At 36.6% G+C, this 17,761-nt stretch overlaps 2 protein-coding genes across 3 annotated transcripts in view; one reads left to right on the forward strand and one right to left on the reverse strand.

Moving 5' to 3' along the window:
- The window catches only part of CA10 (carbonic anhydrase 10), a 200,536-nt gene that overhangs the window by 79,325 nt on the left and 103,450 nt on the right, over positions 1-17,761 (forward strand). The window lies entirely within an intron of this gene.
- Positions 1-17,761, reverse strand: part of LOC311420889 (uncharacterized protein) — a 210,166-nt gene that overhangs the window by 22,397 nt on the left and 170,008 nt on the right. Inside the window, exons 6-7 of the transcript XR_014684588.1 lie at positions 11,473-11,578; positions 1,120-1,208 (exon numbers count right to left, since the gene is read on the reverse strand). The gene's annotated coding sequence lies outside the window, so the exon portion shown is untranslated. The remainder of the gene's footprint in view (positions 1-1,119; positions 1,209-11,472; positions 11,579-17,761) is intronic.

Consider the following 17,761-nt stretch of genomic DNA (forward strand, 5'->3'; position numbering starts at 1 on the left):
TTGCCTAACCAGATTTGGGAAGTTTATCTTAAAAAAATGAGGTGTGCAACCACAGTCATCTTGGGTTAGCTAATGTGTCTACCTGTGGCTCAGGAACCTAGACATGCTGTTCAAACAGGTGGAGATTGTTGTCTGAGGTATGTGTACACACCAGAACACTACTGATAGGTCCTCAGATCTTTTTATACTGTATCTAAGTTATGGTAGAAGATAAAATTTGTACAAGCTTTTTACTGTAGTAAAAAACTCAAGTTCAGTAATGTTTCTACAAGTTTTTGCAACTCAGATATTGCAGTGTTGTGCTAATACATGCATATAGGTCAAAGTAATTCACCAGAAATTATTTATGGCTATGAATTTTAAAAACACTCAAGTATGTGCATTTGTGCTTGCTGACTCAGAGCTAATAAGCAGAATTAAAACTTTTATATGTCAGTGTATACCATAAAAAAAAAATGTGGCAAGTTAGGAAATCTAAACAATGAAAGCAGATTTGGATCCCAAGCACGTTTCACTCTTAGTAGTCTCCTGTTCATACCAGTAGCATATTTAGGGACATTTTACATACATTGTTCTTAAAATGATTTTCTGCATTGCTGAGGTTAGGTACCAATTCATTCTTCCCTTTTATGTTTACTAAAGAATTATACTTCCTAAAAATTAGGGGTGCAGACAAATTTTAGTACTGAAAGAATCAGCCATTTTCATTTCCGAGATACATTTTGTTCCAAAATCACCATGCCGAGTGAAATATTAATTTGAAATTAATTTGATTATCCTTAATGATTTTATTATTTTTTTACTAAAGAATATTTTCACAGTATGGAAGCTTAAGAGAAATCCTCAAAAAAATGATGTATCAATTCTGTTCATCCAACTGGAGGGTTTCTATTTTTCAATTCTCAATTTATTTTACAAATGAAACATCTTTTTCCTAGTAGAGCCTGTTAGTACACTTGGAAACAATCATTAGTTTTAATTTTTCTGTTTTGTTTGTTTCTTCCCCTACGTGGGCATGTTTAAAATGGTATTTTAAAGATTTGTTGCTGATTCTATGTGGACAGTTCTTCTATTCAGTCTCTGTAACACAGAGCAATGCAAATGAAAAAGCACAGTGACTTAGAATATTGGAACTAGCAGAGATTCTAACAAAAGATTATTCCAAAATGATTTATCTTCTCCTGTTGTCTTGACAAATTAGATTTCTTCTGGAAAAAAAAAAAAAACATGAGATGGGAATTTGCTCGGTACTTCCCATTGAGCTTCTGGTGGTACACATGCATATAGGCCAGAATTGATGCAAACTTCCTCAGAGAAATGAGAAAATGGTATTATTGTTACTTACTGAAGGACAGTTATGCTCCCAACTATGGTCCAAATTTCAGGGGAATATGCACATTTTGCTTTTTACACAGAAATGCATTGAGATTTTTCATTTTGATACAAAAAAGGAGCTGTATCAATTTTGCTATTTATGTAAAGAATGACATTTTTCAGGTTATTTACAAACTACAGTATGACATAATGCAATAGTCAAGAAAAAAATTAATGCCCATTGTCAGTGAATCAAAGCAAGGAGTTTCAGACTATTTAATGTCTTCAGCAGTTCTAAGAATTTAACTGGTTTTTATGCCAGTTCAGAATGAAGCAAATGTCTGATTATTAATAAAATATCAGAAGCATGAAGGGCCTGGGAGATGTTATATCAGTAATGAGATATTCTTATCGTACTCACAAATGTTATCCTGCTGCTGTCAAGCAGAGATAGCTTTCCATCACATTATGAGAACAGGATTTGTTCTAGTTATGGCTAATCTATTTTAGAGATATTTCTAAAATGGCTGAATCAAAATTCTCCTTTAAGGAAAAGATTGCAATTTGATGCCTTAAAAAAAAAATCTTTTCTCATAGTTAAGGCTTCAGTGCCGAGTTGATTTGGCAGGTAGTATATTTATGCTCACTTTTTGGGTAATGTGTTTTATATGTTAAATACTGAGGTGCGTTTCATGTGGGCTGAAGCACTTCAGTTTTCAGGGCAATGAACCAATTGGTATAGCAGCCAGGGAATTTTGTAGACAAGACTTTACTGTGATTATGCTGTACACTAAAGAAATTTATGGAACCGATCCTAAGAAAAATGATGAATAAATAAAAAAGGTGGTTGATGTGGTTTCAAATCAAAGTTATAATACGCTAACTTAAATACACATGAGACAGGTAGTTGCATACAGAGACAAAATTATACATAGCTTGTGAAAAGGGAGCTGGAAGAGTCATGCCTTAGGAGAGCAGCTAGAGGGAAGGAAGCTTTCATACCAATTACTCCTGAAACAGTAACTTCACATTTTTAACAAAGATTTCTTCTATGAAAGTAGAAATCGTTTTTGAGTTCTGATTTTGAAAACCACATTTCTACTTTGTGTTCTTCACTTTTTTAATTAACTTAAGAAGGAACAGAAGATGTTCACCCCAGGAACAAAATTCAAGACCAGTGTAGAGCAATTCAAGCAATGTACAGCTGGGCAACTTGCTCACACACTTAGTATTTCCTCCAAACTCTTTCATTCCCTACCACTGGTTTCTCTTGGGGCTTTATTTTTTGGGGTTGTAGAATGTTGCTTAGTTTCTGTAAACCAGTGACCTGTTTAGTTCTCAATCTCTACAACTACAGACCAAAACTGTTCCAAACCATTTCCATTACTCAATTTATCAGGACTCAGAATTCCACTTTTAAGTTCTCACCTTTCTAGCCTCTTTCATCAGAGAGTTTATTTCAGTATTAGTAGTGGAAGACACTTTAGTAAACTGTATTGAGGCATTCCTGCGATTTTTTAGACCACTTGGGAAAAAAATATATATTCATGTTCCTAAAGAAAAGGAATGGTCTAAAAGGAAAGTATGAAGAAAGAATATTACTGTCTACCTACTCCACAGCCTACCAGGTGCCTGTGGCCTGTTACACAGCAGGTGAGTTTGTATGTCTGACCTGAGGCTGAGAAGAAACTTCTTCCCAATCCATTCAGAAGCAAATGGGATTGCAATGCAATTTACAAAATATACCTTTGATCCAATTTGCACAATAAAGATCCAGTGAGCAACAGTATGTTGCTTTATATGCTGTTAAACCATTGCAGTACAGTATCAGCTCATGCGATTTACAATTCAAGAATAGTCAGATGTTATTCTGAATTGTTTTGTGCTATTTTCTATGTTTGTGCTTCTCCATTTCCTCAGAAAGTGGCTTTTCAGGTCCTCAAGGCTGAATATCATTGATACAGCTAATTGGATTTCAAGATCCAGAATCTCAGCACAAGATACTTAATGAGTTTACATGCAGATAAATTCCCCCAAAGAAATGCTGCTTTTGAGGAAACTCCCAAAGTTTCAGCTCTCTCTCAGGCCCAGATTTGTCTCTTGATTATCCATTTTAGTGAATTTAACACACAGCCCTTTTCAGATAAACAGCCCTTTTTTAATAAACAATACAAACACTTATTAATATGCAAATCACACTTCTCCACTCTGTCACAAAGGAAAATACGGTTTTACTTTCTCTACTTTTTTTCTTTGGATTCACATAAGCACCAAGGCAACCAGCAACAGCACAACAGAATAACTTTACTGCCGAGCTGCTGCAGGCGCGTGCCATTTGGGCAGCAAGCACAATGGATTTCAGTCTCCAAAGCAGGGCTTTCTGGACCATCACGTGTGTACTACTACTAGTAGCAGATGAACAAATCTCATTTTGCACTGAGCTGGTCCTCTGCTGGGATTTCCTCCTTCATTCACCAGCACTGGCAGTCTCTCTTCTCCAAGTCCTCTGCCTTTGTTCCCCCAAAACTTGTTCTCTGTAAGTTCCAGTGTGTCATTTCACACTCACCTTCCAACAACATGTATGCCACTTCTGCCTTTAGATTTTTAAGTTCTTGGGGATAGTGCACTTTGCTTTATTGATGGGATGTTAAGATCTCTTCAGGAAATCTTTTTAACCAACTAGCAGTTTTTTCCCTGTTCTTGGCCTTATTTTTTTTTCTCCTAAAACATGTTAAGTAACAGCATTTGCTTTAGACACTACGCGAATCCCTGCCGATTAATTAAACCCTGTCATGTAAGCAGCACCCTGTGTTACTAATCATTTTAGGTCATATTCGAGGACTTAAACTGTTGTTTACAGCAGGTGAAGTTCTGTTTAAAATCACTTTATTTTTAAGATAAGGAAGAATGTTGTGCCTGATTTTGACCTCTGAGGAGATGAACAGATTAATGTCTGCTAGCCAAGGGCTGTTAGATACATTCACTAGCTCAGTGTACATAAATGAAATTTGCTCAGTAAAATCCATAAGTCTGCCTACTTATAAGGGCATTAATGAATGCAATCACACATTAGTTAAATTAATATATTTATAAATAATGGCTTCATCCTATGCATCACAAGATAATGGTAATATTTAGCAGTTTCTAAACTAAAATAGGGTGGGAGAGAAGAGATTTATGAATTGAAATCAGCTAATGGTTTCTTTGCCAGCTAGTTCTGATTCCACACTGATCAATCAATTCAGAGTATTACTAGCATTTTTCTCAAGAGTGCAATATATGACAACTGCCAAGCTTTGCTTTGGTGATTACTAAAAGGACAGATACTGGTGTGAACCATATTTCAGCACTGCAGGAATATAAAAAATGAATTGTTAGAAATGGTCCAGGAGGAATGGATAGCAATAAGACATCAATGTCATCTGTAAACTGATTTGTGATGAATTTGTAGAGAGCTTACTAATATGATGTTTTGATTTAGAGCGGCTTTAGAAAGTCAGAAGTCTGATGCAAATATCAAAAACTTTAATGAATAAAAAATGTGATACAGTATTGCTGCTTAAATGATTTCTAATACTTCTACAGTGTTGTGTGTTCTCAGATATATTTGTAAGTGAACATAAAATGAAACTAGCAGTTTAAAATAACTGTTGTTTGTTAGTCCTCGTCACTATTTAGAACAGGAAAAAATGTATCTTTTCAAAAGCACTTAGGAAAAAGCATTTATCTAGGTGCTAGATCTGTCTATTTGCAGGGTCTTCTGCTTCCTTATCACTTCAGTGATCCCATCTTAAGACTGAATTAATTTGGAATATGTGGGAACCCAGATGTTTTCCTAAATTTTTGGTTGTCTACAACAGTGGAACACCACTAAAATCGTGAAGGATCCTGAAATAGCACTGGAATCCTGAAAGAGCACTGGAATGCACTTCTACATCTTCTTCATAGTAGATGAGGAGGTTTTGTTGCTGCAATACAGTTCCTCTTCTTGCCATTTAATCTTGTCCAGTGTCATAAAACAAACTCACTTGTCTGCCATGGGAAATTTCCTAGGAAAGCCTAGATACGGCAGGAAGAAGTGATTTAATGGGATTATTCCACAAGCTATATGGTACCCTGGTTTGGATCTCAGGATGTCTAATTTTGACAGCAGCATCTTTCAAATGATACGTGAAACTGTATCTCAGCTTCAGTTATGTAGTAATTAAAAGCAACCCATGGTATCCTTGCAAAGACGATTATGCAAAACCTGGGAATATGTATAGCATGCACTTCCCATGTCATTGATAGGAAAATGCCATATGTATGTATACAAGAAGGCGGCAAATCTACCCTCTCGTATGCTGATTTAAGCATGCAGTAACTTAACTGAACAAATGTGTGGACAGATACGTCTCATACATTGTAGTTAGGATGTTTGAGACTATTTGATGAAACCCTAGATAAAATTTGTGATGTTGTTTGAAACATCAAGGGCATCTGCTGATGTGGACATTGGACAGCAGAACCATGAGAAGGTTAAAGAGTCAATGCTGTTATTGAAGCAGAGCTAACTGACACCAGCCATAGGTCTTGCCCACTGCTTTCTTTTTCCCTACCTTAATTGTTTCTTTTTCTTTTTAAATTGCTTTCAAATTTCTTGGAATACCTTGGAAAGAAGTACCTTGGTGGCTGGAGCAGCAGCTGGGCTCCAATTCCTAAATATTTTGATATATTCAAAGGAATTTTCAAAAGTACAAATTTGCTCTAAATGGTCTTTTTCTATCTACTAATATACATTGTGCTCTATTTTGATAGTATCTTATTTGGATTTATTTCATCCTGCTCTTAAGTCTATTTATAAACCTAGATGCTTATTTCAAACCTTGCAGAAGTAAAAGTACCATATATCTTGTCTTTGTACTGGGTTCTGTACTTGAGGCTATAACCACTATATGAAAACGCTGAAAACTTTTTTTTTTTCTTTTGCACTGCTCACACAGTAAAGGTGTATAAGTCTCCTAACACTATATACTTTACATGGAATACAGTTTTGTACTTTAACATTGTTAAAATGTATTTCCTGGTCTCAGATTCATTCTTTTTCTTTCATTGTCCTTCCCTTTCTTTCTTTTCATTAGAAACATACAATAATTAATGTATGACATTATATTGAAACCTATTAAAATATAATATTTTCTTACAAGCAGATATTTGTGGAATAATATTAAAGAAATGCATTTTACAGACAACCTGATGTAATAAATGGGAATGAATCATATCAAAGTCCAGATATATGGAGAAGATACTAGCATATATAAGCTTATTTTTCAGCTTCCACTAGGTCAGTTAAAGCAAAACACTTGCCATGCCAACCAGAACTAATGAGAATCCACATGCCTTCCCTCCTGGTAAATCCTTGCCTCAAAGTTTTATGACTTTTTGTTCTCAATGGCAAAAGACTACAATTTGGAAAGAAGCTTTTATGATCCCTGGTTATGTATGTGAGATATGAAAATGTGAGATACTCGTTATGTTGTTATCAGTGCCATGAATGTCCTTTAGGAAGGTGATATATTCTGAATTTTAAATAACTACACAGCAATGTAGCTAACGTAATCTGTGTTTAAAAACAGCATTGCAACAGTTTCTTAAATGTTTGAGAATAATTTATACAGCATCCAACACAGATTTTCTTTTTTCTCTTTGTAATCAATGTAAGGCCAACTTGAACTTACAAGAATTATTTTGAACTGTTCATAAATAATTCTTCTTCAGTTCTTCTTATTTCAATATTAGTTTATTCCCCTATGTGAGCTCAAACAGCAGCTTCCTAGTTGGCAGGTGAATATATTGCATAGCAAACAGTTCTTATGTAAGGCACTACCTTGACTATGCACTTGGCTCTACATCGCGGGGAGTTGGTGGCAAGGCTGACTGTTAGCCATTCAGCATCCATAGCCTGCACCCATCGAATACGCGTTTATATTCAAGCCATTTTTCCTGAAGATGATTAACAAAATGCTCTGGAATTCTGTAATGGAGTGTAGCTGGAAATCAGTTTCTATGTGGGAACAGGAGGCTATGATGTATGCTATGTGTCTGCTGCCCATGTAGGCAGCAGATACATTCTGGCTGAAGATCTGAGGGTGAAAGGTGCTAAGTCAGCTTTCCAAAGAGTTATGCAGACAGCAGGCACAGCAATAGCTTGTGGCCTGTTGGCTGCAGCTGTGAAGTGTGAGCTGTGAGAGATCCAGCACCTGATGAACTGGAATCAGACATGGCCCTTAAAGAAGCTGGAGAAAAGTTTCTCTTTTGTTTTGTACATTAACTCTTACTTTCATCCCTGATGGTTAAAGCTATGAACTATGTTTTTGTTCAGTTGCAGCGATCTCAGCAAAGGAAACAATCAAGAGATGACTAATCTGTTTGACGCTGATTTATCATCAGGTCATTCACATAAAAGTTAAGAAAGTTAGGGACAAGTAAACGTGCTCTGTGGCCGGAGAATTAGCACAAAATCATTGCAAGACTGGTGATTTTGAAAGTGTTTTTTTTTTTTTTTTTTTGTCTCAAGCACAGCAGATAACAGTTCTCACAGTTGCATCTCCTTACATTGTTTTATACTGAAGGTAAGCAAGAAACCATCATAGTTTTGTCAGGGATTTCTGCTCGTCTTGCAACTGGAGTAGGGACTTTATAATAGACACATGTCAATTCTGCTGCAAGCTAGTGAAGACAAGGATAAATAACACTGCTGTCAGGGTGAAATACAAATTGCTGTGGTAGTCAGATGTGCCATTCAGAACTTTGAGTGTTAGAGAGAAGTGCAAGTTCATTGTTCTTCCTCTTGATACTGTTAATCACTGATTGTTGAAGGGTGAAGCAGGCAGTTTGCTTATAGATAGCGGAATTAATTGAGGTGTTTTAGAATTTGATGCCAGAAAGAAGGGTAGGGGCAAAAACTGGAACAGGGGTCAATTATCTACCACCAATGAATTAGTGGTCTAAGAATTAAAAACGTATCTGTGATCAGCAGCTCCTTGTCCAACTGAGAACTGGATGGCGAAACAGTAGGGGTATTTAACCTGTGTGTCACTCAACAGGCTGAGAAAATACCATCAATAAATGATTCTGAAGCAGGGGAAGAAAAAGTACATGAATTGGGGGTAAGAAATTGTTTTAATGTAAGAGGTAGTATATATTACAGGGGATTGCAAGCTGTACAAGGAAATTGGAAAGAGCAAATAATCTTTTGCATGTGCCCTTTTTTATTTGGGATATGCTGTTTCTGTACAGAAAATGACAGAAAATCATAGCTCATGGTATTATTACTAAGATGTGTGGCAGCCCTCTGTGTCATGTAGGTAAGTGTTTGAATTTATAAATAGTTCATTGTATGTACCTTTCAACTGAAAGCAATTATAACTAAACAGTTTTAAACCCAGCTTCTTTATCAAGTTATTGCTCATGTCCCTGAACAATAAACAGTCCCAGACTGTCAATTTAAGTCTGACAATGGAAATCTTAGCTTCTAAACTGAAAAAAAAAGTTTAACTTGTCTGCCAAAAAACACTGGGGAGTCTGTTTTAACTGACAAATACGGAGAAGATTATTAAAGAAACATTTTTTGATGTCTCCTTTTCTAAACTTGGATAAAAGAAGAAAGTGTAGAATTCTGGTACATCAGTAGAAAAATCCAAATACATAACAGTCTCATTTTCATGAGTTTTCTCTAAAATCCATTTTGTCTTTCCTATCTCAGTTTACAACATTTGTCTTGAAAGAAAAATAAGTACATTTATATGTATCTTTCTGTCTGTACGTGTATGAGACTCTCACCTTTTTCCTAAAGGCTGTATCCTATCATTCATTATTTCAGCAGTCAAATAAAAGTGAACAAGCATATAAGATTTCATCTGCAGTCTATTTTCCAGAATTTTTCAGATTCCAGAAACTCACTGTAAGACATTTGATTAAAGCATCAGTCTAAAGAAACATCATCATCTGTAAGGAAAGTCAATAAACTGTTTATTTTCTGAATTTATGTTTTGTCTCTCTTGCATCAGCCCCAGCTCTGAATAATGCTGTAAAATGGCTAAAGGGATGGCTTCTGGAAAGTTATCTTTAACTTAAATCAGTATAACTTGCATCATAACTTAAAACTAACTGAAGAAAGTTCATATGGGTGCTTATATTCCCTGAGGGGATCATTTCACAAGACAGTTGGAGCATCTGTAGTGACTATTAAAAGATAATTCTGTTTTTTCAAGAAAGATGACTCCTGGTTTCAGTGTCGCTATTATGAATTTGCAAGGTCTGACTATTTCAAAACTGCTTTTGGTACCAAGGTGAAAATGTACTTCATATAAATATAAGTAGTGCTAATCTCTAGCCTGTAACACACCACACAGAAAAAATAAAAATAAAAAATAAATCGACTGCTCTCTAACTTACTTTTTTAACAGTTCAGTGCCACCTGTCTCATGGAAGCTGTTCAGCAGAAGAGGGTGTTGCACAGAATACACTTACATAGATGGCACATTGCCACATTGATCCATTAGGGATATTTATTGGGGTTGGGGGCACAAAGGAGAAAAGTGGGCAGGGATTAATAAGGACAAATTGTGACTTCCTTGGGATATGTAGGAAAAAGGAATGGGTGTATATCCTTTACTCCCATATACTTTCCATTGTGCCCCAGCAAGCAGCTGGCGGCAGCTATCAACATTATAATTTGCCACTGATAGTATTAAATCCCTCTACTTGTATTCTGCAGTCCTCTGTTCCCTGCCACACAAACAGTGCAAAGAAATACATCGCAGAGATGAATTTAGATCACAGCAGCTTCCAGGGCTATGCCAAGGGCAGTACAGCTGTGCTGAGGTGGCACATAAAAGCTCCTTTGAAGACACTTTGCCTTAACTAAGGATTTAGCCTTAACTAAGTATTTCATCTAGTCCTATTTCATCTAGGACTATTTCAGACCTCTACCCAAAATAGCATTCAAATGTACTGTGCAAAGAAGCCTTTGGAAAAAAAAAAAAAAAAAAGATCAAAATGTGCATTACTTTTAGTCACACAAATGCCCTTTTGATATTATCAGAGCCCCTCCATATAAGTGTATTTTTGTGTTTAGTTTTGTAAAGCATATTATTTATGTGATGGACATTAATAGCTACTTTCAAGTGACTTCAGCTTTTGATGCAAATGTACATTTGTGATCTTTTCTTTCAGTGTGTTATTAAAAATGACAGTCTGCCATGGTTCCTATAGCCTGAAGACAGACTGGGATGTAAATCCCTACTTGACACATCTGGGGCCATTTACTAGGTATTGCTCAATTAGAAGTGCAGAAATACCACTAAACAGGTCTCCTCGTATGTTGCCAAGGGACGGATTCGAACGCTGGAGAGAGAAACTCTGCACCCAGAACCTCACTACCAAGAAGGATTTGACATGGCCAGAAGGCAGTGATATTGGAGAGATTCTCAGATTCAGCAGATACACAACACTAAATCCATGCCTCTAAATCTCAACTTCAGGCTTAAACCTTTGGCACTTTATCTTGTTTATTTGACATCTTCTTGCTATAAGGAAGCTACTGTCTACCCATGATAAGATGGTTGTTGTATCCAGGCTCTTTATAGAGCTTACAAACTCCTTGGTGTAAGCATATAAATAAATATAAGTATACTAGAATAATATTGTTTGGAAGCACAGAGATGTATGCCATATTTGACCATATCTATGGTCAAATTTCAGATGGAATCATCCTCTCTTATTGGGCAAAGTTGTGTGCCATCTTAGTGCCCACTTGCTATCACCCAAATGCCCTTGGTCACGGAAGTGGCTACATGTTAGTGGAATGATTTTTGTACCTAGTTTGACCTTCTGGGGGGGGGGGCTCTTTGTGGCAAAAGGTTATGCAGGTTTTCTTTTAACACTGCTCCATAAACAGAAGAAATAATGAAGCCTGGTTTCCTACGGAATCACGTTAGATTCCTTATAGCTTCTGTCCCCTCTTACCACTTCACAAATCCCCTTCATTAGAAAGCAAAGGCAGCAGATGCTGTGGCTATTTCCAAGCTCTTTGTGCCAGCCATCCTGCAAACGCACCTGCTGATTGCTCAGTTGACTGTTGCTAACAGCAATCTCTAATATCTTCATTTTACCTACCTTTTTCTAAGACAATATTTTGGTTCCTTCTACGCAGTTTTCACAAAACGCTTAGGTATCTTCTTTGTCAAAGTTGGATGAAACTGGCCAGCAGATACAGGAGTCACTGAAGGGAAAGTAGAAAACAGGTCAAAACCAGTTATTATGATGATGACTTATTTGTGATGTTTGCATCTTATTGAAATCCATGTGTGTCTATAAAGGCGGAAGCTATAGAAGCTAGGGATTTATGCACCAAAGAAATTTCTAAGGTAGATATATATTAAACAAATTCTGTATCCTGTAGATTGCAGCTGTGAGTACTGTAGTTTTGCACATTTGGCTGCTATTTTCTCCAGTAGAAATGCATCATTTTCAGTATCTTTCAGGGAGTGCAGCACTGATAACTCAGTATTTAAGCAAAATAAAGTCAGTAAACTAATAAGAATGTAACATTGCTTGAACAAAAAATCTTAACAGCATACAAAAGATTTGTGTCTTGCCCAAGGAGTTTTCATCTGTTAAGAAGATCCAGCAGCGTTTGAACATACATTGTGTGCTGTCTTCTTACTGTTGTGATAAATTCAAGTTAGGGAGCTAAGCATGACAAAGCTTTCTGGGAACCACTGCAAAGGTGGTAACAATGTGTAAAGACTACTATACTCATCCTGAGCAAGGTCACAGCTGAAATCCTCTTACAGTTATGTGGTACATATCACAGGCCAAAGGTGCTCTACAGGAGAATCTCCTTAAGAAGTACCCAGGCTAGTTCAGAGAAGAACAAGCAAAGGTATAAGCTCAAATAATGAAAACTGGGCATCTGAGTTGGTACTGCCCAGCTGGTCCAAAGCTCCAACAGCCATGGTGGGAATCCCTGCATGGACTCCTTGGTTTGGGGAAAACTTCTGCCGAAACAGCTCAGAGTACTTGAATGGACTGATATTTTTTTCCAAATGTCATGTTCTTTAAACGCTATTTGAATTTGAAGGTTTGCTCAGTTCCCTTTAGAATTTCACCGCAAATATCATCAAGATGTTTATATGTGTCCAGCTGCTTTATCACCTCCTGTTCCTGCTCTCCCAGAACAGTGCAAAGGAAGAGAAGAAATCATTTCACGCAAAATCTTAGACCACTTTCATGATAAATACTCGCCACCGCAAGGGAAGGCATAATACTCTCATGAAAGACCAACCTTTCCTGTGCTATGACTACCATACTGTATGCATTTCTGCCTGGAGTGTTAATGATATAATACACCATTGTGCCCTGCATAAATAATCATGTGAATAAAGGGATGTGCAGTGAGCCATATACTAAAGAGATTCCTAAAGAGATTCCTAAAGAGAAGAGCTACTGGGAAGTGCAAAATACATGCCAGCTCTTAACTTTTCTTCCTGCTTCCACCAGATACCATCTGTTATCTTTAGTAGGCCTGGGACTACTCTTTTCCTATGAGCAGCATAGAGGTGATTACTGGAGAAAGAGCCGTGCTGTTGAGCTGCAAGCCGGTGCGGCGCCGTGTGGAAGTCTGCAGCAGCCTTTAACTGAACACTCCACACATAAATTAGGAACAATATTACAGCATCTGGTGTACGTAATGGGAGAATAAAACAGCTGTGCTGGATGAAATATTGAGTCTGGCAAATTATTACAACAAAGTTTATAAATATTACTGTTAGTCTGGCTGCAATTACTGTTTAATAGGTGAGGAGGCAGAAAGAAAGAGGCAGAAAGAGAGAGCAGTTCTGCATCTCCAGTGTTATGAAAGAGTGATGTATCAGCTGAGCCCAGATTTCCTTAGAAGGTTGATCTCTTGAGATATGATGGAGTGACTGTCCTGTCCAACCAGGGTGTCAATCAGTCACATTGGCACAATGGTAAAGCAGTTTATCAGATAGCACACATGATTTTCCTGTGATTGTTCTCGAGTGTTTGATGATGGAGTTTTAGCAACAAATCTTCTACTATAATCTTTGGAGACAGTTCTTTAGATAAAACTGGCTTCCTCCCAGGGATGCATCAGAAACTTTTGGGTAGCAGTTCAGGAGAGGTTTTAACTGCCCTCCATAATTACAAATTATAAAACCAGTTTGGTCCTTAGAGACTTCTAAAATGAATTGGCAGGCAGAACTGAATATTATCGTGGCATTATTGGTGATACAAAAGGAAATGTAATATTTGTATGACATTTGTGAGAAGAGGGAAATTATAGGCAGCAGCTTTGGATCAATACATTATCACCCACTTATCTTCCTGACACCTTAAAGGGGAGAATTGTTAAAGCTGTGTAGGAAGAAATTACATTGTCTTGTAGAATTTGAATCTATGCAAACAGTAAATTTATTTTAAAAGCTTCCAGGTTGTTGGAATATTTTTTTTTGTCATTCCCATCATCTTTCTAACCCATCAACTGTACTAGATGAAAAATTGGGTCTGTCAAGTTATTACAACAAACTTTATAAATATTACTGTTAGTGTGGCTGCGATCATTTTTTAATAGCGAAAGAAGACAAAAAAGAGAGAGGAGTTCTGCACATCAAACATTATGAAAAACAATGATACTACTGTGCAGTGCATGAGGACCAGCATCCGATTAGAGCTGGCAGAAACTAGCTGCAAAGAAAAGGGAAACGGGAAATGCAGCTCCAGAATAAGGATAGTTCTCATCTCAAGATCTGCAATGGTAGCAAGAGCCCACAAACATTAAAGAGATGCACTTTGCAATTCTTCGCAAAATGAAAGTAACATTTCATTACATTTTTATGGTATTTTGAGCCCAATTAATAAGCTTTACTACCTGCATCCTCCATTGTCTCACTGCAGCTAAGTGGGCGATCAGCTTTCTTTCTCAATGTACTACAGATATGCAATCACACTTTATTTAATGACTAAAATGGACACTTGGTGATAACGGATTCTTCAATGAGATATATAATTGTTTGCAGCTTATGCAGCTTTTATTGAATTATTATTGAAAACATAATTTCATGCTTGGATAAGTGGTAAATTTAATTCATTTGCTAGCAAGAGATAGTAACAAATACAGCTTTACCAGTATGACTTCTAAGAAAGGAGGGGAAGTTCCATATAGCTACCCAACAAGTAGGAATTAGCTCCAAGCACTTATTGGTTTGCTTTTCTACATTCACTGCTGATGGATTTAGAAATGCAGGAAAAAAATGTTCTATCAGAAGTAGATAGTTCGGTTATAGTTGTAACCAAAAGCTCTCACTTCATTGTAATATGAACAATGAAGTCTTGTGGGTACAATTTGCATTCCAATTTGTTTTGGTAAAATGGAATTGCCATGGGTCTTGCTTTTGGGGGTTTTCAGAGCATGGATGAGTCACTGAATGGACAAAGGACTTGCAGCTATTTATGGGATTTCATTAGCCACAACTAAAAATTTAGCATCTTCCTTCATGTAGATATGTACATATCTATGCAATATTTTAAAAAATGTGTACGAAAGTCACAGGGGGAAGGTGAGGACTGTTCTTTGTTAAACTGAGGTCAGAGAGACATGTCTGTATATAGACTTGGTAGAAGGTGAACCCTCTTCCCTTTCTCCTTTTCAACAAAAGGACTCAGCTAGATGAAGCCATGGATTACTTGATGTAGGACTGACAATAGTCCCACTTGGAGCAGGCAGGAGGTTGGACTAGAAACTGCCAGAAAACTCTGTCAACCAACATTGCTCTGAGACTGTGTCTGTTGAACAGATTCCAGCTGCTTTAATCCTAGTTTCTCTCCCAAAACATCGACTAGTATTCCTCTGCTTTAACAAAGACATCTAAAAATACCCTGTGGAAATGCCTGCCTTTTTTTTTTTTTTTTTTTTGCTAAGAAAAACCTAGCTTTTTAGATGGCTACATTTAAAAAAAATACTAATTTTCCTCTTCATTTCTTGAATATAAAGCAGTTCAGACTGTATTTGACAACTCAGAGTAAATGCATTGTAAATTAAAGGTAGCTAGACAAATTTTCAGTGAATTTGATGAGATGAAAGGATGAAGCATTCACTGGAAATATATTTTCTTTATAATAGATTGGAATTTATGGAAATCCATGCTGAATTTGCAATTATACCACTTGTTTAGCATTTGCAACACTGCTTATTTCAAATGTCATCATTTTTAGCTTACTAATTCAACTGATCATCTTACACACACAGTGAAATTACAATGAATATATTTATTTATTTTTCCTTAAGAAACAAGATGATTGAATTATTTTTGCAACATTGCACAATATAAATATGTATTGCAAGGTTTATGGCTTTGACTCTTACTGGCTGAGCTAGCACTATTTAATTTAAAAGTCCAAGTCCCTTCACGTGGTGAGTAACCAGAATTAGACACTGAAATGCTGGCTGCATCTCTAAGAGTCAATAGTGCCTTGAGATGATTAGTATTTAAAAAACAAAACAAAATAAAGACACACACGGAGGAATAGTAAATTCATAATTTTTGAGTAAGAATTGGCAAACTGCTTGTCAATAGCTATAAAATGCCTTCTCTGTGGGAGTATTTCAGGACAGTAAAGACAAGAAAGGTCATTTGGCCCAGCATGTTTCTCAATTTACAATTTATGTCAGTTTTCTCTTCCCATTTTTAATACACTTGAATTTATGTTGTTGTTGTGTTGTTTTTTTTTCTTCTCCATAAACAGTGGCCATGCAGAAATCAAAAATTCTAGTGATGCTAGATATTTTTTGTGAAATAGAGAGGTAGGTCACAGTCACTGCTTTGATGTTATGCTGGCCACCATTTTGTACCTCTGTTATCAAACTCAGTAGCAACCCAGTTGCTAGATGCTTTGATATTATTTTCTTCACCAAAAGTAAAAGTACCTGCACAAAAAAACTTTAAAGATATCTGAACTTAATTCAACAATCTCTCTCTGCCTTTCACAGGAGCAAAAGCTATTCTTTTTTATATAAAGCCTTTGATTATTTGTCCCTGGTCTTGATATCCTTTCAGAAGGTGCTTTACAAACAGATATAGTCCTTCTCTATTGATAAAGGAAGTGCTCTATGGAATACCACATTTTTTCATTTAAATACTTAATCAGTGTTCTGCTTTTTTATTATTATCTTTGTATCTGTCTTAAAGCACCTTAACTGAAGCCTTCAGAAGTACACATATGTGCCCTTTATTAGCCTTTCTTTGTCTATCATGATCATAATTTTCCGTGAATGCCTACGTCTTTCTTTGATAGTTGCATATGAGATTGCCAGTATGGCTCTCAAAAACAAGGGTGCATTTTAAAGGATAAGCAGAGTGCCTGTGAAATAATTTCACTGCATCACTGTAGCTTATCTTTCTACTTTCATAGTCTGTAGTCCCCATGCGGATTAATTTCATCTGTGCTTGAACACAGCTTTGATACCGCCTTGTACCCTTACATCATTTGGTCTGTTCTGACTCACCATAAAGCCTTATACTTAAAGGATAATGTTCACGATGGGGGAAGTATACAAGGCAATAAACAGCTTTTGCAGGTGATTAAACACACTGAAGCAAAGCTGAGGCATTTGAAAACCCCAAAAGCTGTTTATTGTAAGCAAGGCTACACGTCACAAAGGGAAGCTGTGCTCAACAAGCCACGATGTTAAATAAAAGCTTTTCTTTACCTTGTCTTGCAAGGCCTGGGAAATTTTGTAGTGCTGCCTTCATGTAACCGAATAGATCCTTTCCTTCTCATTTTTAATAACATGGGTGGCTTTCATTGTGTCAGATATGGTGTAACAGGAGATAGTTCCGGTGTAATTGCTCGGGATAAAAGCAGTAAAATGCCTTTCTTCAAATCACCGTGGAGGTTCTTGATGATAGTCCTTTCCTCCTCTCCTCATCCCACAAGAGGCCCTCTTTATTCCCAACTCCTTTTTTTTTCCCTCTTGTTGCTACTCCCTTTGTCTCTCTTTCATGCTTTCCTTTTTTGTTGTTTTGTTTTGTGTGTTTTTGTTTGTGTTTGGCTGTTTTTTTTTTTCAATGTTATCTTTACTTCTACTTTCCTCACCACTTCAAAGATTTCCTAAGAATAACACTGGAGCCAGAAACATTTAGTCACTTAAAGGAGGTGGTTAGAAGCAGGACTATTATGAGCCGCAATATTTTCAGTGCTAGGGAATCTCTGCTACACAAATTGCATCGCTTTTGTAATGCTGAGTTACCAAAAACTGAACAGCATTTTAAGCAATTAAAATTTACTAAAACATGTGATTATCAAGAGTATTTTCTTTAAAATATTATTATTATTATTATTCCAACAGAAGGTCATTTGATATACTCTAACTGCAATCTAACTG

Source organism: Aythya ferina (assembly GCF_964211825.1).
Source record: "Aythya ferina genome assembly, chromosome: 18".
Lineage (NCBI taxonomy): Eukaryota > Metazoa > Chordata > Aves > Anseriformes > Anatidae > Aythya > Aythya ferina.